The sequence below is a fragment of the Pocillopora damicornis genome, chromosome 6 (assembly GCF_964200805.1).
Source record: "Pocillopora damicornis chromosome 6, jaPocDami1.2, whole genome shotgun sequence".
In the NCBI taxonomy this organism is placed as follows: domain Eukaryota; kingdom Metazoa; phylum Cnidaria; class Anthozoa; order Scleractinia; family Pocilloporidae; genus Pocillopora; species Pocillopora damicornis.
The window spans coordinates 8,729,411-8,752,138 of NC_142675.1; the positions used below are offsets into that span (position 1 = coordinate 8,729,411).

A 22,728-nucleotide genomic window follows, 5' to 3' on the forward strand; every position below is an offset into this window, starting at 1 on the left:
TAATTCAGTGGTCTTGCTCAAGAAATGGACGTAAGCCGTAATCAAACAATCTTTGTCTTTCGTACAATTACTTTGTATACTTACTATAATATGTGCACTATATTTAACAGTTGTTCCATGAGCCCGCACCTGATATGGACTGGCTATACCAATCTCGTATCCAACAAGTCAGAAACAGGAACCAATGGAATAATTGACCGCACGACTTGACCACTGAGCTTGTACAGATGAACTGTTACCTCTAAATTCCTGTCAGTTCATTCTGTCAATTGAATTAAAAAATTTGACCCCATCAGAAAACCTGAGTAGCCAAAGAAAGTAAAAGGGAGACGTTGAATTCCACGTGTTTAAAAACTATGTGGATCAAGAATTTCGTCAAACCCTAAACCAAACCCAGAGGCTTCACGAAGCAGAAAAAAATTGTTAAGTTAATATGTAGTTCAGATTGACGTTCGAATAAAATATAATTTGCTTAAAGCTTCTTAATAGACACTCTGGTCTTTTTGCTTTATCGTTATGTAAATGAAATGGGTGTATTGAAGAAACATTCAAGGAAAGATGACACCCGAGCCATCGGGTAAAAAATGCGGGGTAGAAAAGTTAATTGCTTTTAATAAAGCAAAATGGGACCCAGCTACGCCAATTGTTTCATAGGTTTTACCGAACACCAATTTTTCAGTCAATACAACGGCCCCAAACCTGAAATCTACGGTCGCTACATCGACGACTGTATCAGCGCCACTTCCTCTACCAGAGACGAGCTGACTCCATTAATAACCGTTATCAATTCATTTCGCCTGGCTTTGAAATATACCTGGGAAATTTTCGACACTTCTTTGGCTTTTCTAGACATCAAAATTTCAATTAAAGTCAGAAACAAGAGCGAATAGAATTATTGAGTTATTAAATTTTTTCACCTTTTGGTAATTCGTTTTAACGCTCATTTTTTCTTCAAATTAGAGCCACCTGAAGTCAATATCATTTCTGATCGTCGACACGGCAAAACTTGAATCACATAAGCAACATTCCGAAGCTGAATGAAAATTCAACGCAAGCAGTTTATTCAGCTGTACACAAAATACATTAATCTACGATCGAAGAAACCTTTAAGGGTACGACATACAATACTTACTACACAAGCATTCAGGTGTCTTTGAGTTCCAACTTATAGGCAAGCGAAACATTTTGTGAACAAGTTGATTTAGTGTTTTGTTTAACTGGGACAGAGTAAAGCTTGTGATCGAGGATAGCTTTCGTTTCAACATCCTGACCTCAATTTCACGCTTCGAGTGTACGAATTAAGAGTTGTATTACTGAGACAAACATTTGGTTAAATCAGTAAAACGTTATACCCTAATGTTCAAATGTTTTGCTGCGTGGTACCACAGCATTCAAAGAAGTATTGTTGCTGAAATGTCGAGAAATGCATTCTGATGTTTGGGAAGCAATTAATGATCAGCTTCTACCCCCGCAAGAAATCGATAAAGAGTCAAACAAAAATATCATTTTATTGATATTGGATGGATTGGATGAGTAAACATCCAGTAAATTGTCGATTTTTTCCGGATTAATTGAAGAACGATTACTCCCCAGATGCCACATAGTTGCAACAGGAAGACAAGAAGCTGGGAAAGAGGTGAGCAAATGCTGTGACACGCTGCTTCAGATCGGAGGATTCACTGAAGACCATGTGGGAGGATTTGTCACCAAGTACTTTAAAAAAAGGCACGATTTAGCTCAGCTGTACTTGTATATGGTTGAATGTGTCTTGAGAAAATATAAAAAAAATAAGGGAATATTAGAAACGGAAGAAGAACTGACAGATCTTTACAAACCGCAATTGAATCGCTTCGGGTTAGTAGCGTTGAATGGTTTACTCAACTACAAACTGGATTTGAATGAAAGTGAATTGGTAAACCATGCAAAAGACTTGACTGAATTTGGATTTCTTGCATAAAAGTTTTCAAGAATTCTTAGAAGCATTCTTCGAACAAGTTTCCGATCCAAGGTATTTTGTTAAACTTGAAGAGGTACTTTTGTTTTCGTGCGGAATTTTAGCCATGAAATGCGGTGAACAAGTCGTGGCTCTTGTACAGAGTTTAACAAATGAAGTCAACGAAAACGAAGGCAGTGGTTTAACAGTTGTATTGGAGGTCATTAACGAATGTGAAGGACAAAAGAGTGATTTTCAATCACGGTTAGCAAAGTCTTTTGGAACTTGTTTGAATCTGAGCGATTTGAATTTGTATTACAGTGGTATGAGTGAAGCCGACGCTACGTCTATTGCTGAGTCAATCAAAGTCAACAAGACGCTAACCAATTTGAATTTTTGTAGCAATGATATAAGTGATGCTCTTTGCTGAGGCAATCAAAGTCGACAAGATGCTAACCAATTTGAATTTGTAGAGGTAATCATATGATTTCGAGTTCAATTTGGAATAAATAAGCACGAGTAAATTTTTTCAAAGACAAACAAATTTGAGTTATGTGAAGAGTTTTAGAGACCAGACACTTAATTTATCACCGGGGGAGGGACGATTCGTCTTCGGTTTTTTTTTTTTGAGGTGGGGGATGGGGGATGGGATTTACATGGTTTTCAGTGAGGAGACTGATCAGTTGTCGCTAACAGGGTTTTAAGGGGGACTATAGAAAACTGACCGCCGATTGACTGTCAATGAGGAATCATAAGTATATTATGGGGGAAGCAGGTAAATTAAGTTGTGGCACAACCAAAATCCTCCAGTCCCCCCATAGGCGATAAAAAATGACCGGCGCCTTACAACATGAAGCTAGTCTTTCTGAGTGTTTGACTCGGGGTTCAATTCAGATTTTATCTTCACTATTTGAGCTTGCACAGATAAATTTCAAGTTATAGGAATAAGGTCAATAATTCTTTAGTAGAGCTTTATGAAGTATTTATTTTGAAAACTTTATGCTTTTCCTTTGTAGGCGTCAGCTTAAAAATATATTTGAGAGCATTAATTTAAAATCAGTCGCAGAGTTCCTTTCTTTAATCCCCGCAGGACCATCCGACTCTCTGTCCATGTGTTGATTGCGTACAATATTCTGATCAGGTCCATACAGGTCAGTCCTTCTCGCCTAGCTAGTCTTTGGACGAGTTGATGATGGAGACGTCAAAGGAACAGACCTAAAGGCTTGGTTTACAGTTTAACTTTGCTGATCAGACTCCAACAATTAGTAATCAGAAGGAGGGAGGTTTTGATTGGGATTAAGTGGCAACTACGAGCGTCGAAGTTGAGAGTTTCTGGCCGTGTTTTTTAGGGGTGGGGGGGGGGAGTTGGGGAGGGGGGGAAGGGGAAGATTCCGGCCTTTAAGAATTTTAAAAACGTAAGGAGACTAACGCATCACTCGTCAGTAGTTTTGGAAAGAAATCTGCCGTGCGTGTCTTGTCAACATGCGTGACCTGTAGCAAGAGGTGGTATGAAGTGAATCACGCGTCACTCGTCTCCAGCTTTGGGGGAAAAAATGTTGCTTATTGTTCATGTGAACGTTAAAAGAATGCCGTTGCAATTTTTTGAACGATGTTTCTTCCTGAGGCCGAGAAACGCATTGCAAAGTTAGTTTTATTGCGTGATGGTGTTACTCGATTTTAGGTGTTATATTTCATTTCACAATGGTCTTATCTGCGCATGTCATGAACGACTCCCTTCTCTGAGTCTGTTAGAATACTTAACTTTTATGACTTTCTTCGTTCTCTCGACGGAAGATCAGAAACAAGGAAACGAATCGGTTTAAACTCACATTGCTGTGCATGACAAGAGTTGACGCGGAGAAAGAGCAGGTATAGACAAAATAGTAAAGTTATTCACTCCGTAACTTTAACTTAAACTTCAATAACCCGTTGTTGACTTACGGTATTTCACTCGCCTAAATGCGTATGATTAGAAAAATTTTAACACAAGCCTTTGGAAATAAGCGTATGGTGAAGATATACTTGATACATAAGCTACTTTTTTTCTCTTTTCAGGTCGATTGCGTAGCCTCTACACGTACCCCGGGTGTAATTATTTCGTTTAAAGCACCATTCTGAGAGGTAAGTAGATTCATGAATTATGAATTGATGCGCACTAAAAGGTCACTTTATTTGAATTTCATACTTTAGTAAGGGTCTGTTTTGGACTCAGACCAGCTGTTTTACTTCCAGCAGTCGTTTCTGATCTAGATTAAATGGACAGGACAATGTTTTAGTGAAGATGGGAACACGTAATGCGTATCAGTTAGGGCGGAAGTTGCTTCAGGAAACTGAAAGCGAAAGCCTTTACTCACAGTTCTTTTTCCGGTGCTAGATAATGACTTGCTTTCTCTAATTCAATAACATGTTTTCCGAGAACTCGAGTTAGGCATTATTTATCCATGAAATTTTTTTCAACAAAATTATTGCGCCTTTAAATTCAATCTGATAAACCATAGGACATTTGACCACGAGTAATGTTTGGGATAAATCGTGCAGTCTTGGTTATAGTTAACTAATTTTCCATAAAGTATGGCTCTTATTTGATGCATATAAGCTGATAAATCTAATATTGCTAAAACGTAATATTAACAGAGAGGCTTTCATATACAGAAAACCCAAAAGATAGGAAATATTTCCATAACAAATGACCATTGAGGAGGGTGGGATGGAAAGAAAATGGGGAATGAGGTTCAGTGTGCACTGAAGAGGCTATTGAGCATTTGAACTCTAATCCCAAAGCAATCTTTCTTTGTGCCTTAGCATATAGCTTTACTTTACCAGTAACAGGAACCACTGAATAGTCTGCAGATGTTAAATTATGCAACAGCCAATTCAAAGCTAAGTTTCCCAAAAAATATTAAAGTTTTGATGATTCTAGATATCTGAAATTCATATATTTACACTGCGGTGAAGAAATGGATTTAAGAGATCGTCGCAGCTAAGAACACTACTGAAACGAGTAGTTGAAAATAGGACCTGAAACATAATGTTAGTAGTAATTAAGATAGGTCACTTATTAAATTTGCATCAATCTTTACCCAGTGGTTCAATCCTTTGAATTTACACTCAGGAGTATAAATTGAATGTTGTCATCCTTTAATAGTGTTTGACACCATGTCTTATTATGTTGCACCTTGTAGCTGAAATGCATTTTATGAATAAAACGTTGCTTTGGTTGGTACAGGTGTAATGACCAATATAAGATGCAACTGCTTGCTCTAATGCAAGGTTCTGAATTTGTGACGATCCATATTATTTTTGGGAGAAACATGATAGCAATTAGCTTAAGCTCACAACAAGCTTTTACTTGAAAACATTTGTGTTTATAATTAACAATTTCCTGATTAACAAAAACAAAGTTGGAACATTTGGCTGTGCATGAGTTGCATTACCCTTGCGAAATGGCTTTTGGAATTCCTCGGAATTCCTAGGAATAAAGGTGTGAATTTTCACGGTAAATTCGGACTGGGAATTCCCAACCATAACAACTCTGGTTCTAAAAACCTAGAAATTCCTAGAAATTCCCAGAAATTCCCAGAAATTCCCAGAAATTCCAAGTTTATAGCCAACAGGACTTGGAATTCCTAGGAATTCCTAGGAATTCCAACTCAGAGAACCAATGACTTTCCCTGAAAAGCTGTAAATCTAAAAAATTCCTAGGAATTTCTGGGAATTTCTGGGAATTTCTGGGAATTTCTGGGAATTTTTAGGAATGTTTAAGAATTACTGGGAATTTTAAGCAAAAATTTGAGGCTAATGATATAAAATAAATACTTAAAATTAAAAAAAACCCAGCTAAAATTCAAGTATTCAATGAAATTTATTTAGAAGCTTAATTAAGGCTTACATGTAAAATATTTTTGATTAATGTTAATACATCAATGTGTGGTAATATTAGGATGGAATTTGATTTATTTTTCTTTTCTTGAAAACTTCCTACGGATTAATCCTCAATTACAGCTATTCATATAAAATAGTTCTAATCAATCATAAAATTTGGTTTGACACAAATTGTGAATAAAATCTGTTGATTCTTTTCCATAAAATACAATATCTTAAGTTATATTTATACAGTTATATTCTTGGGAGTGAAGGGGCTAATTACAGACAAATAAAATTGATTTTTTGATTAAAATCTTGTTGTAACTGTAACAATAAATTGGAATGAAGTAATCCTAAACTGCAAACTTAGCTGCTGTTTGTACTGTTTGTATTTTTTTTCCTGCGCTCACAATGAGTTGGCCTTGAATGAGGTTGTCAACAAGAACCTTGACCATTTTGTATCTGGATTCCTTGACATCTGAATTTGAAAAAAAATAATATATTAAAATATGTATGTTTAAAGCTCAGACTAGGCTTTTAAGATGGCTATGAGGAAAAGGGCATTCATTGGATTCTCAAATTGAGAAATCTCTGTTATGGAGTTAGTACATCTCTCTCATGGATTTTACTAAAAAAGGGCTGAATACATTATTTTGTTTTTACCAAGGAGGGCTTCTTTATATACTAAGGTTTGTTATGAATCTTGAATGTTCCCAAACGTGACTAGAGGAATCTTGAAACCTTACTGATAGGTTTATTTCATTGTAAAGCATAAGCTTAAGAAACTGCGGCATGCAAGTGACCGATTCGATTCTCAGAATTATTCTAGTTTCAGTTGCGCCGAGCGTTATGTAAGCTTAATTCAACCCGCTACATCTATTCTTTTATAAGATTTTGATCACAACGAATATCGCAATTTTTACTCACCACAAACTTTCAAAATCGTAGCTTTACAGATGGCCACTCGACCCTTGTTTGTACCGGTCCATATGTCAACTGTTGTCCCTTCTTTTAACTCCACGGCGCCAACGAATTTCTTCTCTTTTAAAACACTCACGCTATTCTCGTTTTCCCATTGAACCACAATAAAAGCTATCTTTAGAAATGTTATATTGAGCAAAACAGTTGAGAAAAGCGATCAACCGATGAAAAGTACATTCAAAGATGAGCGCCAAATGGAGTCTTCTTTGTTTCCGATCACGGGCATGATCACGTGGATCTTTTAGGACTTGTCATTGGCTAGCAGAGTGAATCCGCTGGCTTGCCGATTGCAGTGTTAAGAGGAGCGCTCAACTTTATTCTGACTTCTCCGACCGGTTCTCTGCTTCTAAAAGATGGATAGCTTGGTGATATAAATAAAGATGTGAGCTCACTCTATGTAGAAATAATCGACAAGAATCGATCGTATTACAAATGCACGATTTGTGGCCGAAAGTTGTCGAGGAAACAAAGACTCGAAACTCACTTGAGTTGTGTTAATGGCAAAGGTGAGAAATAACACAAGCCAATCACAGTTTTGAATGCGACTACAAATCGTCTTTTACCCTCATATTTATAAAAGAAGGATACCACATTCGGAAGTGTAAGAGATACATAGATGATCCCAGTGTACCAGTACCTAAATATACAAAGCTTGACCGTAGCAAGCGTTCAGCAACACGTTCCAACACCACCATCTCGATTCCTCAGTCAGTCGTTTCCACTGAACTTAAAGCAGTATTGACAACAGAGTAGAGTGCGTCTTACAAAGGAGAAACATTTGTACAAGAGACAGGAGTAGCTATATGCGATTACAGAGGTGCGTTGGAACTCTGGTCCACAAATAGTTATGCACTGCCCGAAGTATAAAACAATTTTGTTGATAGCTGACAGACAGAGAAGAACAACAAGTAAACTTAAGAGCTGTTATTATTGAAGTATGACTAGCACTTTTCATTTTTATATAAAGAAGGACTTGTAATTTGCACCAAAAATAAAAAGATGTAATATTTTTTTGGGAGATCCAGTGATTGGGACATTTAAGAAATTAAGTTATGAAAGGAAACTTGGTTGGTACTTCTCACTACTAACAAGTCTTGTTGACAAATATTTTCAGATCAGAGTTTCAAATAAAGTAAATTGAAGACGTCATATAAAAGGTGTTTTTCCTCAAAGGGTACATTGACTACCTCTGTCTTGTCTGCATGCCAAATGCTTGCAAAGTGTGTGGATGATCCACAAGTATTGGAACTCTTACAAAAATGTTTTGTAAGAATAAAAACAGCTAAACAAATTACAGCAATTAGTCATGAAAATAGAGCAAAAAACTTAAAAAAGCAGCAACAACAATCATGAAAAAAGAAAGATTAATAAGGTGTTGAATTTGTTTGTCTAAGGCATGAAATTTCTACTAAAAGTATTGTCAACAAAGAGTCTCTGACAGCGTTTGAGGCAACTGAGCTTAACTGTTCCAAGGTTTTCTAACAAAGGCAACCAGTAATGTAGGTTAGGGAAGTAAGATAACAATGTAATTATTGTTAATTATTGTGGAAGTTGGCAATTTCCATTTAACATAACTGACAGCTGGTTCATAAGAAAATTCATATTAATGTAAAGATTTACTAAAACTTAGTTTGAGTAATAAATTTCATGATCTTTAAGTAATAAACATGTACATGTATGTATATCTCTTGGTAAGTTTTGTATAGCATACCTTTTATTGAGCCAAAGTTTTAAGCCTCTGAAATTACTCTTCTTCTTAAAACCTTCACATTCAAGGTATTGAGAATTTCTTAGAATTTATGTGGACCTCAGGGTATTAAAATTGCCTCAAATTCAATTCCCAGGAATTCCCAAGAGTTCCACACTTCTTAAATTATAGGTAGTTTGTAAAGCTGAGAATTCCTAGGAATTCCTAGGGATTCCAAGTCCTCACAAAACTGGAGTCTTCCTTTCCCAGAAATTCCCAGTAATTCCAAGCTTTTTAAATCGGAGTTAATTTGCATAAGTGGGAATTTTTGAGAATTCCTAGGAATTCCCAGAAATTCCCAGAAATTCCCAGAAAACTGGGAATTCAGTTTGCAAGGGTCATTTGCATAATTGGGAATTTTTGAGAATTCCTAGGAATTCCTAGGAATTCCTAGGAATTCCCAGAAAACTGGGAATTCAGTTCGCAAGGGTAGGATTTAAAGCAGACACTTCAATTACTTTTTTTCATGTGGAGGTTACTTTTGATGATGTTTGTAGCATGTTAAAGCACAAAATCTAACTCAGTGCTGGACAAATTGTGATGATTGTGTAAACAATCCAACAGGTTCAAGATATTCATAAATCACTGCTACATATAGTTGTTAACGGCGAAAATGTTTGTGTAAAAGTATATTTCATTCGATGGCCAGAAGGATTTTTAGGGGATGGTAAAAATAATGAAACCATCATGGCCCATACCATTTTACAGGTAATTTAGTTTTAACAACTGAGTTGAAAATGTAAATTAGCCACCTTAGAGGGTAAAAAAGCTGACGTTTCGAGCATAATTAGCCCTTCGTCAGAGTGATTGTTGATAAATCACTCTGATGAAGGGCTAACACTCAAAACATCAGCTTTTTTATCCTTTACAGTGGCTAATTTACATTTTCAACTCAGTTGTTAACACTCAATTACCTGCTGTACTCTCCCACCGATGCAGCACCACAGTTTTTTTTAGAAACTTACCCCTTTATTCATACCATTTTACAACTGCGTAAATGATGAGATTTAAAATGGTTCATGGATTTTTGGAATAAGGAGACCCTAAATCGTTTAAAAGATAATAATCTGAAAGTTGACTTTGTGGGAAATGGCTAAGAGAGGCTGTTTTTTTTTGTCCAATGAAAAGTGTGTGAAAATAGCTGGCTTGCTGAAGGATTTAAAATGATTTAAGTAAGACACATGTATTCCTTAAATCTCACCAGAGGAACAAAACTAACAGAACTCAACACAAAGAAGAACTTATGGATAATTTTTTTTTTCAAAATTGCTGTACTTCATAATTAAAAGTAACATTATTTGGTTATGACCATAACAAGAACAGTGCTTTGTTTTGTTTTCTCTGAAATTGAAAACAAGTTTTTTTTATCAGGGGCCTAAACTTGAGCGTTGTAAATTATCAAAATCATGGAAAAACACAAGAAAAAATAAAGCTTAATTTATGTTACAGACATTACATTACAGGCATTACATTAGGGACATCACATCATGGACATTATATTATGAACATTATGACTGCGTGACTTTTATTACGGTCATTTTTTTTTTTAGGAAAAAGTTACATGCATACCAATTCTGTTAAAATTTATCATATCCAAGTTTGCAGTGCCTTTAACTAAACACTAACAACAATGACCATAACAACAACTGTTCATTAGCAGTAGCAACACAATTCTGACACAAGGAGTATAAATTTTAAAAAAGTTTGAGTCCAAGTGTGAATTAAGTTTTCTGAAAAAATATCATATTTAGAGTTAGTATCTTCATTTATAATATCTGAAGATAACAAATTAAAATATAGCATGCAATTTTTCAGAAATGTAGCTTAAAACAAGCAATACTTCAACTTTCAAAGGCCATTGCACTGATAATATTATCGAGAAAGTTTTCAATTCATACAGTTCAGTGCAGTGTAACTTTCCAAAATAGCATCAACTGGCCTATTAAGAGTCAATACAAAAAGTTCAGAACAATCCAAGTTTAGTAATTAAAGCAGTGTTTAACTACTGCAATCTGCAGTTAGTTTGATTATTTATTTGAAAACATTTTCTTTTGGAAGATATTTAAAAAGCCTCTTAATACATGAAAGACTTGAAAAATTGAAAGGTCGAGTGCCTTTCAGCTCTTTGGAGCCATAGAAGACTCTTCTGTTGTGGACAATATCAATATTGCTCCTTGGGGGCCAATTAGATGTTTTGACAACTCGGTGTAAAAATTTGATTTCAACCTTATTATCAGTAACCCTAGGGGTTCTTCCAATGTAAAACTTGGTGTCACACTAGAAATCTGCACTGTATTTCAGAAAGCAAGAACCATTAAGACAGCAGAAACACTAGTTAGAGCATGCTCAATAAAACTAAATTGCAAGGGGCATGCACTACATATGAGATACTCCACATACCACAGTTACATGTACATGTATACCCAAGTGTAGTATTAATGTTATGGTTATCAGTACAAGCAGAAAAGAGAATTAACTTATTTTAATTTATAACTGATAAAGTTATCAGTTCTGACAAAGTCAATTATCAAAAGTTTATAAATAAACAAAAATATTTCCTTATTCTTACCAGTGTAAGAAAACATTCCACAGTGTATTATGTCCATAACAGGAAGTTCTACCTTAAGCTCAAAATCTAACCTCAGAATAAGGGATACAACTAGATTTTTAAAAAGCTATGAAGCAGCTTTGTTCTTATCATTATTAAATGATTCTGTCTGAAGAGTCAATTCATAGGGAAAAAAGTGTCAAGTGAACACAAAAAATTGCAGGTAATTTAGTGTTAACAACTGTGTTGAAAATGTAAATTGGCCACTATAAAGAGTAAAAAAAAAATACTGCAAAAAATTGCAGGTTGATTTTTTTGTAGTGTCTGTAACAGAGTTTAACACAAAAATTTTGGAAGCCTTTGTTAAAGAAAGGAAAGTTTCTTTTCTGCTGATTGTCAAGTATCCTGTGAGGAATGTTTGTACAAATTATAAATTGAAAACTGTGCAAAAAAAGTTTGTCAAGGAAATTAGTTTCCCAAAAATTGGTCTCTGAATATAATGTCTGTAACATGGAATTGCCCTCATGATTCTCGGAATCACGAGGGCATGATTTGTTTTGAAGAAACAGGTGTCCAAGTGACTTTAAAGACTTTATTGTCCTTACTATCATAGAACAATTGTGCAGGTGGAATTTTCTGATGAAAATAGAATCCTATATATGGTTAACGAGAGGACCAAAGTGTTTATTGAGTAAGATGTAGAAAGAGATGAAAATGTAACAGAAGGTTTCAAAATTGGTGATTTTTTGTAACAATAGCATAAACAATAACTTTCTATGAAGCTATTGTTTCTTAGCTCCACCTGAACAGTTAGTGAGCTAGAGTGATACCCTTGCGAACTGAATTCCCAGTTTTCTGGGAATTCCTAGGAATTCCTAGGAATTCCTAGGAATTCCTAGGAATTCTCAAAAATTCCCAATTATGCAAATGATCCTTGCAAACTGAATTCCCAGTTTTCTGGGAATTTCTGGGAATTCCTAGGAATTCCTAGGAATTCCTAGGAATTCTCAAAAATTCCTAACTATGCAAATTAGCTCTGATTTAAAAAGCTTGGAATTACTGGGAATTTCTGGGAAAGGAAGACTCCAGTTTTGTGAGGACTTGGAATCCCTAGGAATTCCTAGGAATTCTCAGCTTTACAAACTACCTATAATTTAAGAAGTGTGGAACTCTTGGGAATTTCTGGGAATTGAATTTGAGGCAATTATAATACCCTGAGGTCCACATAAATTCTAAGAAATACCTTGAATGTGAAGGTTTTAAGAAAAAGAGTAATTTCAGAGGCTTAAAACTTTGGCTCAATAAAAGGTATGCTATACAAAACTTACCAAGAGATATACATACATGTACATGTTTATAACTTAAAGATCATGAAATTTATTACTCAAACTAAGTTTTAGTAAATCTTGACATTAAAATGGATTTTCTCATGAACCAGCTGTCAGTTATGTTAACTAGAAATTGCCAACTTCCACAATAACTAACAATAATTACATTGTTATCTTACTTCCCTAACCTACATTACTGGTTGCCTTTGTTAGAAAACCTTGGAACAGTCAAGCTTAGTTGCCTCCAACGCTGTCAGAGACTTTTTGTTGACAATACTTTTAGTAGAAATTTCATGCCTTAGACAAACAAATTCAACACCTAATTAATCTTTCTTTTTTCATGATTGTTGTTGCTGCTTTTTTTTTCAGTTTTTTGCTCTATTTTCATGACTAATTGCTGTAATTTGTTTTGCTGTTTTTATTCTTACAAAACATTTTTGTAAGAGTTCCAATACTTGTGGATCATCCACACACTTTGCAAACATTTGGCATGCAGACAAGACAGAGGTAGTCAATGTTCCCTTTGAGGAAAAACACCTTTTATATGACGTCTTCAATTTACTTTATTTGAAACTCTGATCTGAAAATATATCTGTCAACAAGACTTGTTAGTAGTGAGAAATACCAACTAAGTTTCCTTTCATAACTTAATTTCTTAAATGTCCCAATCACTGGATCTCCCAAAAAACATTACATCTTTTTATTTTTGGTGCAAATTACAAGTCCTTCTTTATATAAAAATGAAAAGTGCTAGTCACACTTCAATAATAACAGCTCTTAAGTTTACTTGTTGTTCTTCTCTGTCTGTCAGCTATCAACAAAATTGTTTAATACTTCGTGCAGTGCATAACTATTTGTGGACCAGAGTTCCAACGCACCTCTGTAATCGCATATAGCTACTTCTGTCTCTTGTACAAATGTTTCTCCTTTGTAAGACGCACTCTACTCTGTTGTCAATACTGCTTTAAGTTCAGTGGAAACGACTGACTGAGGAATCGAGATGGCGGTGTTGGAACGTGTTGCTGAACGCTTTCTACGGTCTAGCTTTGTAGATTTAGGTACTGGTACACTGGGATCATCTGTGTATCTCTTATACTTCCGAATGTGGTATCCTTCTTTTATAAATATGAGGGTAAAAGACGATTTGTAGTCGCATTCAAAACTGTGATTGGCTTGTGTTATTTCTCACCTTTGCCATTAACACAACTCAAGTGAGTTTCGAGTCTTTGTTTCTTCGACAACTTTCGGCCACAAATTGAGCATTTGTAATACGATCGATTCTTGTCGATTATTTCTACATAGAGTGAGCTCACATCTTTATTTATATCACCAAGCTATCCATCTTCTAGAAGCAGAGAACCGGTCGGAGAAGTCAGAATAAAGTTGGGCACTTCTCCTAACACTGCAATCGGCAAGCCAGCGGATTCTCTCTGCTAGCCAATGACAAGTCCTAAAAGATCCACGTGATCATGCGCGTGATCGGAAACAAAGAAGACTCCATTTGGCGCTCATCTTTGAATGTACTTTTCATCGGTTGATCGCTTTTCTCAACTGTTTTGCTTAAAATAACATTTCTAAAGATAGCTTTTATTGTGGTTCAATGGGAAAACGAGAATAGCGTGAGTGTTGTAAAAGAAAAGAAAGTCGTTGGCGCCGTGGAGTTAAAAGAAGGGACAACAGTTGACATATTGACTGGTACAAACAAGGGTCGAATGGCTGTCTGTAAAGCTACGATTTTGAAAGTTTGAGGTGAGTAAAAATTGCGATATTCGTTACGTGATCAAAATCTTATAAAAGAATAGATGTAGCGGGTTGAATTAAGCTTACATAACGCTCGGCGCAACTGAAACTAGAATAATTCTGAGAATCGAATCGGTCACTTGCATGCCGCAGTTTCTTAAGCTTATTATGCTTTACAATGAAATAAACCTATCAGTAAGGTTTCAAGATTCCTCTAGTCACGTTTGGGAACATTCAAGATTCAAAATAGGAACTGTTATTAAACAAAACTTAGTACATAAAGAAGCCCTCCTTGGTAAAAACAAAATAATGTATTCAGCCCTTTTTTGGTAAAATCCATGAGAGAGATGTACTAACTCCAATATGAAAGTCACTCAATATAACAGAGATTTCTAAATTTGAGAATCCAATGAATGCCCTTTTCCTCATAGCCATCTTAAAAGCCTGGTCTGAGCTTTAAACATACATATTTTATTATATTACTTTTTTTCAAATTCAGATGTCAAGGAATCCAGATACAAAATGGTCAAGGTTCTTGTTGACAACCTCATTCAAGGCCAACTCATTGTGAGCCCAGGAAAAAAAATACAAACAGTACAAACAGCAGCTAAGTTTGCAGTTTAGGATAACTTCATTCTAATTTATTGTTACGGTTACAATAAGATTTTAATCAAAAAATCAATTTTATTTGACTGTAATTAGCCCCTTCACTCCCAAGAGTGCTTGGTTTTCAAATATAACTTAAGATATTGTATTTTATGGAAAAGAATCAACAGATTTTATTCACAATTTGTGTCAAACCAAATTTAATGATTGATTAGAACTATTTTATATGAATAGCTGTAATTGAGGATTAATCCGTTTGAAGTTTTCAAGAAAAGAAAAATAAATCAAATTCCATCCTAATATTACCACACATTGATGTTAATAATTAATCAAAAATAGTTTACATGTAAGCCTTAAATTAAGCTCCTAAATAAATTTCATTGAATACTTGAATTTTAGCTGGGTTTTTTTAATTTAAAGTATTTATTTTATATCATTAGCCTCAAATTTTTGCTTAAAATTCCCAGTAATTCTAAAACATTCCTAAAAATTCCCAAAAATTCCCAGAAATTCCCAGAAATTCCCAGAGATTCCTAGGAATTTTTTAGATATACAGCTTTTCAGGGAAAGTCATTGGTTCTCTGAGTTGGAATTCCTAGGAATTCCTAGGAATTCCTAGGAATTCCTAGGAATTCCAAGTCCTGTTGGCTATAAACTTGGAATTTCTGGGAATTTTTGGGAATTTCTGGGAATTTCTGGGAATTTCTGGGAATTTCTAGGAATTTCTAGGTTTTTAGAACCAGAGTTGTTATGGTTGGGAATTCCTAGGAATTCCTAGGAATTCCCAGTCCGAATTTACCGTGAAAATTCACACCTTTATTCCTAGGAATTCCTAGGAATTCCTAGGAATTCCTAGGAATAAATTCCTAGGAATTCCTAGGAAAATCCTAGGAATTCCTAGGAATTCCAAAAGCCATTTCGCAAGGGTATTCCCTAAGGTGGAAAGCCAACGTAATTTATGACTAATCAAAGCTCTCCAGAGTACAGTTCGCTGCTAATATTACAGATCTATACATTTTTTGCTACTATTAGTAAATGTCGGAAGAACAAATTGGGCATTCTGCAGGATGTGTTGGTGTGTTGTGTGTGTGTTATCACCATGCATTGTCCCTGAAATCATAAGGGTCACATTTGGTCAGCCTTTGTGAATCATGGTGGTTTTTGTTGTTGTTTTTGTTTTTTTTAATTCTAGTTGACTTTTGATAATTGTAAATAGAGGGGGTGAAAAGTTTTTAAAAAAACTGTGGTGCTGCCTTGGTGGGAGAGTATACCTGGATAATTTAGTATTTTCAATTGAGTTGATAAGGTTTAAAAAGGTGACATTTTGAGTGTTAGCCCTTCATCAGAGCAATTGGACTGACAAATGAATTGTCAGCTTTTAAACTCATCACAGTGGTGAATTTACATTATCATCTCAGCTGATAATAAGAAATTACTTCAATATAATTTTATAATGTTGCCGTTAACACCATTTATGACCTTAGGGCACCTGTTAGTGCCCTTATTTGTGACTGTCATTGTCTCTCATAACTGATGCATAATAACTGTTGTTCTCATGCTTCTATTTTCAGACTTTCTGACTTTATCCCTGATTTAAGGGTTATTTTCTTGAACCCAGGAAACTCTATACAAGGTAGGAGGACTTGCTGCTCTTTTTTTCTCTCATTTTTGAAACTTGCCTTCATTTTGTCACTCTTTATTATGAGTGACCAAGACAGGATTTCTCCTTACAATATCAACACAATATCAACCAGATTAGTGATGAGAGTAAAGAAAATATAAATTTGGAGATAATTAGTTGATCCAACACTAAATTCTCTGAACTAACATTATAAGAATTGTATGGTTGGGAGTAAGGAGAATTACAAATTTGATGTGGGAGTTAAAAATTTATTTGCTGGGAATAATTGTGTCCTGTTTGCATATGTTTAGAATTCTGCATGCTCTTATTTCATTTATATCCATGTGAGTATTAACTATTTGCCTGGTAAAGTTATGTCAAGAACTATGCAAGAACTATGCAAGAAATATGCAATAATAATTTTTTTCATGTGGAGAGGTTACTTCTGATGGTGTTTGTGGCATGTCAGAGGACAAAATCTAACCCAATGCTGGACAAATTACAAAGGTCACGTACACAATCCAACGATGTTCAAGATATTCTTAAATTGCCATTACATATTATAGCCATTGATAGCCAAAACATTGTGTAAAAGTATATTTCATTGGATGGAATGATAAAAATAACTAAAACCATCACGACCTATTCTATTTTACAACTGCCTAAATAGTGAAATTTAAAATATATCATATCTAGCCCAATCATGGATTTTTGGAATAAGGAGACCCTAAATTGTGTAAAAGATAGTAATCTGAATTTTGACTTTGTGGGAAATGGCCAAGAGAGGCTGTTTATTTTTGTCCAATGAAAAGTGTATGAAAATAGCTGACACGTTGAAAGGTTTAAAATGATTTCAGTAAGACACATGTATTCCTTTAGTCTCACCAGAGGAACAAAACCAACAGAACTCAACACAAAGAAAAACTTGCAGATAGGATTTTTTTCCAAAATGGATGCACTTTGTAGATGAGAGCAAGTAACATTTTGCCATGACATAATGTCATGCAGTAACAAAAACAGTCCTCTTTCTTTTTTTTCTTTGAAATTGAAAACCATTTTTTTTGTCAGCTTGGCTCCTTTTTTATTCTCTAGGGGCCTAAACTTGAGTGTTTCAAATTACCAAAATCCTGGAAAACACAAGAAAACATAAAGCCCACTTTATGTTATAGACATTATGTTAAAGACATTGCATTACAAACATCACATTATAGACATTAATTTATTATATTATGGACATTATGACTGCATGACTTAAATTATGGTAGTTCTTTTTGGAGAAATAAATGCTACATGCATACCAATTTGGTTCAAATTTATCACATCCAAGTTTTCGGTGCTTTTAACTAAACACCATTAGCAATAACCATAACAACAACTGTACATTAATTAGAAATAGTAACACCATGCTGACACGAGGAGTATAAATTTTCAAAAAGTTTGAGTCCAAGTATGAATTAAGTTTTCTGAAAGACATATTTGGAGTCAGTACCTTCGTTTATAATATCTGAAGATAACAAATTAAAATATAACATGCAATGTTTCAGAAATGTAGCTTAAAACAAGCAATACTTCAACTTTCTAAGGCCATTGCACTGATAATACTATATAGAGAAAGTTATCAATTCATACAGTTCAGTGCTGTGTAATTTTCCAAAATAGTATCAACTGACTTATTAAGAGTCAATGAATAGTACTCTTACCAAAAGTTCAGAACAATCCAAGATTAGTATAATTAAAGCAGTGTTTAACTATGGAAATCTGCAGTTAGTTTGATTATTTATTTGAAAACATTTTCTTTTGGAAGATATTTAAAAAGCCTCTCAATATATGAAAGACTCGGAACATAGAAACGTCCAGTGCCTCTCAGCTCTTTGGAATCGTAGAAGACTCCTCTTTTGTGGAAAATATCAAAATTGTTCCTCAGTGCTGATAGTCAAGTACCCTGAGAGGAATGTTCACTCAATTAATTGTAAATTGAAAACTGTGCAAAATAAGTTTGTTAGGGAAATTAGTTTCCCAAAAATTGGTCTCTGAATATAATGTCTGTAGCATGGATTTGCCCTTATGATTCTCAGAATCATAATGGCATGATTTGTTTTGAAGAATCAGGTGTCAAAGTGACTTTCAAGACTTTAATATGCCCTTACTAACAATTGTGCGGGTGGATTTTTCCGTTCAAAATAGAATCCTATATGTGGCTAATGATAGAACCGAAGTGTTTATTGAGTAAGGTGTAGAAAGCCAGTATGTAACACAAGCAGGAATGGGTGATTCTTTTGTAACAATAGCATAAACAATAACTTTTTCTTAAGCTATTGTTTCTTAGCTCTGCCTGAACAGTTAATGAGCTAGAGTGATATTCCCTGAGGAGGAAAGCCTGCATAATCTATGACCAATCATAAGCTCTCCAGAGTACAGTTCGCTGCTAATATTACAGATCTATATATTTTTTTGCTACTGTTACTAAATGTTGCAAGAACAATGGGCATTCTGCAGGATGTGTTGGTGTGTTGTGTGTGTGTTCTCACCTTTGTCCCCGAAATCATATGGAGGGTCACATTTGGTCAGCCATTGTGAATCATGCTGGTTTCTGTTGTTGTTGTTGTTGTTGTTTTTTTTTTTAATTCTAGTTGACTTTTGATAATTATAAATGAATAAAGGGGCGAAAGTTTCTAAAGAAACTGTGGTGCTGCCTCAGTGGGAGAGTATACCTGGATAATTTAGTTTTATCAATTGAGTTGATAATTAAGGTTTAAAAAGATGACATTTTGAGTGTTAGCCCTTCGTCAGAGCAATTGGGCTGACAAATGAATTGTCAGCTTTTAAACTCATCACAGTGCTGAATTTACATTATCATCTCAGCTGATACATGTAATAAGAAATTACTTTGATATAATTATAAAATGTTGCAGTTAATACTGCTTATAACCTTGGGGCACCTGTTAGTGCCCTTATTTGTGACTATCATTGTCTTTCATAACTGATATAAGTAACTGTTGTTCTCATGCTTCCATTTCCAGACTTTCTGACTTTATCCCTGATTCAAGGGTTATTTTCTTGAACCCAGAAAACTCTATACAAGGTAGGAGGACTTGCTGCTCTTTTCTTCTCTCATTTTTGAAACTTGCTTTCATTTTGTCAATCTGTATTAACCCTTTAATTGCCATGAGTGATCAAGACAGAATTTCTCCTTACAATATCAACACAACATCAACCAGATTAGTGATGAGAGTAAAGAAAAATATAAATTTGGGGATAACAAGTTGATCCAACACTAAATTCTCTGAACTAACATTATAAGAATTGTATGGTTGGGAGTAAGGAGAATTACAAATTTGATTTGGGAGTTAAAGGGTTAATAATTTTTTTGCTGGGAATAATTGTGTCCTGTTTCCATCTGTTTAAAATATGCAAACTCTCATTTCACTCATATCTATGTGAGTATTAATTATTTTGCCTGGTAATGTTATGTCAAGAACTATGCATTATATTACTTACCTATTTAATTATGTTGTGATCAATGGTTGTGATTATGTTTGGCTACAAACATGTGGAAATACTCTTTGAAAATGTTGCTGAAATTCTGGTGGTTCTTTTAATATACTGCTGGTTGAATTACTGTGTACAGTTAGGTTTGTGGAGTGCTTTAACTGTATGTTGACTTATGAATATTGACATTTGAGAAACTCAATTTTATGCTGATTGAGTCATCTCTTTGGTTCCTGTGTTGGGTGGTAATTTGGTCACTGATTAAGACTTATAAATGTATATAAAATCAAAGTTTAAGCTCCCCTCCTAAAACAGGAATATGGAGGATCTTGTGCAGAAATCTGGTTCCATCCTTAACAAAGTACATAATCACCCCACACCTGCATGTCTTGGGAAATTAGTACATTCTTGCAAACTGTCTATCATAGGTTTTGCCAAGTTAAACCTAAGTTAAGTCCTTCAAGGTACCCTTTGGCAATTAGCAGCTAACATGTCGATTTTGTGTAAATGATTTTTTTCATGTGGAGAGGTTACTTCTGATGATGTTTGTAGCATGTCAAAGCACAAAATCTAACCCAATGCTGGATGAATCATGAAGATCATGTAAACAATCCAACACATTCAAGATATTCATAAATTGCCATTACATAAAGCCATTGATGGCCAAAACATTTGTGTAAAAGTATATTTCACCGGATGGCAAGAGCAATTTTTACAGGATGATGAAAATAACCAAAACCATCATGACCTATTCTATTTTACAACTGCCTCAATAGTGAAATTTAAAATAAATTATTTCATATCTAGCCCAATCATGGATTTTTGGAATAAGGGGACCCTAAATTGCTTCAAAAATAGTAATCTGAAAGATGACTTTGCGGGAAATGGCCAAGAAAAGCTGTTTATTTTTGTCCAATGAAAAGTGTATGAAAATAGCTGGCATGCTGAAAGGTTTAAAATGATTTCAGTAAGACACAATTGTATTCCTTAAGTCTCACCAGAACAACAAAACTAACAGAACTCAACACATAGAAGAACTTGCAGATAGGATTTTTTCCAAAATGGATGTACTTTGTAAATGAGAACAAGTGCAACTGGCTTACTAAGAGTCAATGAATAGTACTCTTACAAAAAGATCAGAACAATCTAAGTTTAGTTATTAAAGCATTGTTTAACTTCTGCAATCTGCTGTTAATTTGATCATTTATTTGCAAACATTTTATTTTCAAAGATATTTAAAAATCCTCTCAATATATGAAAGACTTGGAATATTGAAAGGTCCAGTGCCTTTCAGCTCTTTGGAACCACAGTAGACTCTTCTCTTGTGGACAATATCAATATTGCTCCTCAGAGGCCAGTTAAATGTTTTCAAAACTTGGTGAAGAAATTTGATTTCAACCTCATTATCAGCAACCCTAAGGGCTCTTCCAATGTAAAACTTGTTGTCACACTAGAAACCTGTACTGCATCTCAGAAAGCAAGAACCAAAAGACAGCAGAAATACTAGTTAGAGCATGCTCAATAAAATGGAATTGTAAGGAGTATGTTCCATATGGGATACTCCACCTACCACAGTTACATGTACACCCAAGTGTGATATTAATGCTTTGGTTATCAGCACAACTAGAAAAGAGAATTAACCTTTAACTCAAATTGTTAATTCTCCCCTGTAGCTGCTACACATTTCCTTGTAAATTAGTTATGAGAACTTGGTGCTAGATGAAGATAGCAGCTTCTACCTGATAAGTTTGAATATTCTCATCACCTGTTTCCTGAATAATGTATGGATTTGTAGGGAGAAGTTTTACATTAATCACCTCTGGGAGTTAAAGGGTTAACTTGTAATTGGGCCTGATTAAGATAAATTTATCAGTTCTGACAAAGCCAATTATAAAAAGCTCCTAGATAAACAAAACTATTCCTTATTCTTACCAGTGTAAAAAAGAAGTTCCACAGTGTAATGTCTGTCACAAAAATTGTTTAATGTCCACAACAGGAAGTTTTTAGCTCAAGCTCAAATCAAACTACAGAATAAGGGATACATGTACCATTACATTTTAAAAAAGCTGTGTAGCAGCTTAATTTGTTCCTATTATTTTAAAATAATCATTGTCTGAGTAGTCAATTCACAGGGGAAAAAAGTGTCAAGTGAACACAAAAAATTGTAGGTTGATTTTTTTTGTAATGTTCATAACAGAGTTTAACACAAAAATTTTGGAAGCCTTTGTGAAAGAAAGGAAAGTTTCTTTTTCTGCTGATGGTCATGTACCCTGTGAGGAATGTTTGTACAAATTATACATTGAAAACTGTGCAAAATAAGTTTGTTAAGGAAACTAGTTTGAGAGTGGAGGTGTGTGATATTCTTTGCAAGCTCTGCAGTTATTTAAGTGTTTGTTTGCTTGCTGTCATCATTGTAGGGCTGCAGTGGCTAAGAGAAGTTTCATGTGAGTGTTTATATTGACCATTCTTGCATGTGAGTCCAGGTGATACTGCATGTATGGAGCTTCTCAGTTTTATCAATTGAAGTAGTTGTCTCAGGGCAGCTAGCAGAGAGTTTTTTCTCTCAGGTATAACTGACTTGTGGGCTGTGTTCCGCAGATTTGTACGGTGTTTAGTGTTTTGGTGAAGTGTTAGGGAAACCTGATGTTATGCTGAGAGATTTTTCACTTGTGGTTGATCTGATAACACTTGTAAGCATTATGTTAAAGGAGATTGCGCACTGGTTTTTATCAATTATGCAATTGTTGGTCACCCACTTATAGGGCAGTATATGATGTATTTAAAATCCCCAAGTACGTGTGTTGCATGGTGCTTGTGGATGATGATCATTCTAGTTTATCACCCACTACATTGCTGTTTCAACATTGTTAT

The 22,728-nt window shown here is 34.8% G+C and overlaps 2 protein-coding genes and 2 long non-coding RNA genes across 8 annotated transcripts in view; 2 read left to right on the plus strand and 2 right to left on the minus strand.

Moving 5' to 3' along the window:
• The first annotated feature begins 3,646 nt into the window (after nucleotides 1–3,646).
• The window catches only part of LOC113664310 (uncharacterized), a 225,051-nt gene continuing 205,969 nt past the window's right edge, over nucleotides 3,647–22,728 (plus strand). The window contains exons 1-2 of the mRNA XM_089210533.1: nucleotides 3,647–3,802; nucleotides 3,989–4,054. The gene's annotated coding sequence lies outside the window, so the exon portion shown is untranslated. The remainder of the gene's footprint in view (nucleotides 3,803–3,988; nucleotides 4,055–22,728) is intronic.
• Nucleotides 5,707–8,687, minus strand: LOC149043799 (uncharacterized). The gene is made up of 2 exons (XR_016187984.1): nucleotides 6,725–8,687; nucleotides 5,707–6,275 (listed from the first exon to the last, which is right to left on the minus strand). It is a non-coding gene; the product is annotated as an uncharacterized LOC149043799 (long non-coding RNA).
• Nucleotides 12,946–14,147, minus strand: LOC149043800 (uncharacterized). Its single transcript, XR_016187994.1, has 2 exons — nucleotides 13,280–14,147; nucleotides 12,946–12,981 (listed from the first exon to the last, which is right to left on the minus strand). It is a non-coding gene; the product is annotated as an uncharacterized LOC149043800 (long non-coding RNA).
• LOC149043801 (neural cell adhesion molecule L1-like) overlaps nucleotides 16,244–22,728 on the plus strand; it is a 62,075-nt gene continuing 55,590 nt past the window's right edge. For 3 of the 5 annotated variants that reach the window (XR_016187939.1, XM_089210564.1, XM_089210561.1), the window contains exon 1: nucleotides 19,359–19,450. The gene's annotated coding sequence lies outside the window, so the exon portion shown is untranslated. Of the gene's footprint in view, nucleotides 16,381–19,358; nucleotides 19,451–22,728 lie in introns of those variants that run through there. The other 2 variants (XM_089210562.1, XR_016187940.1) reach the window with 2 other exon arrangements.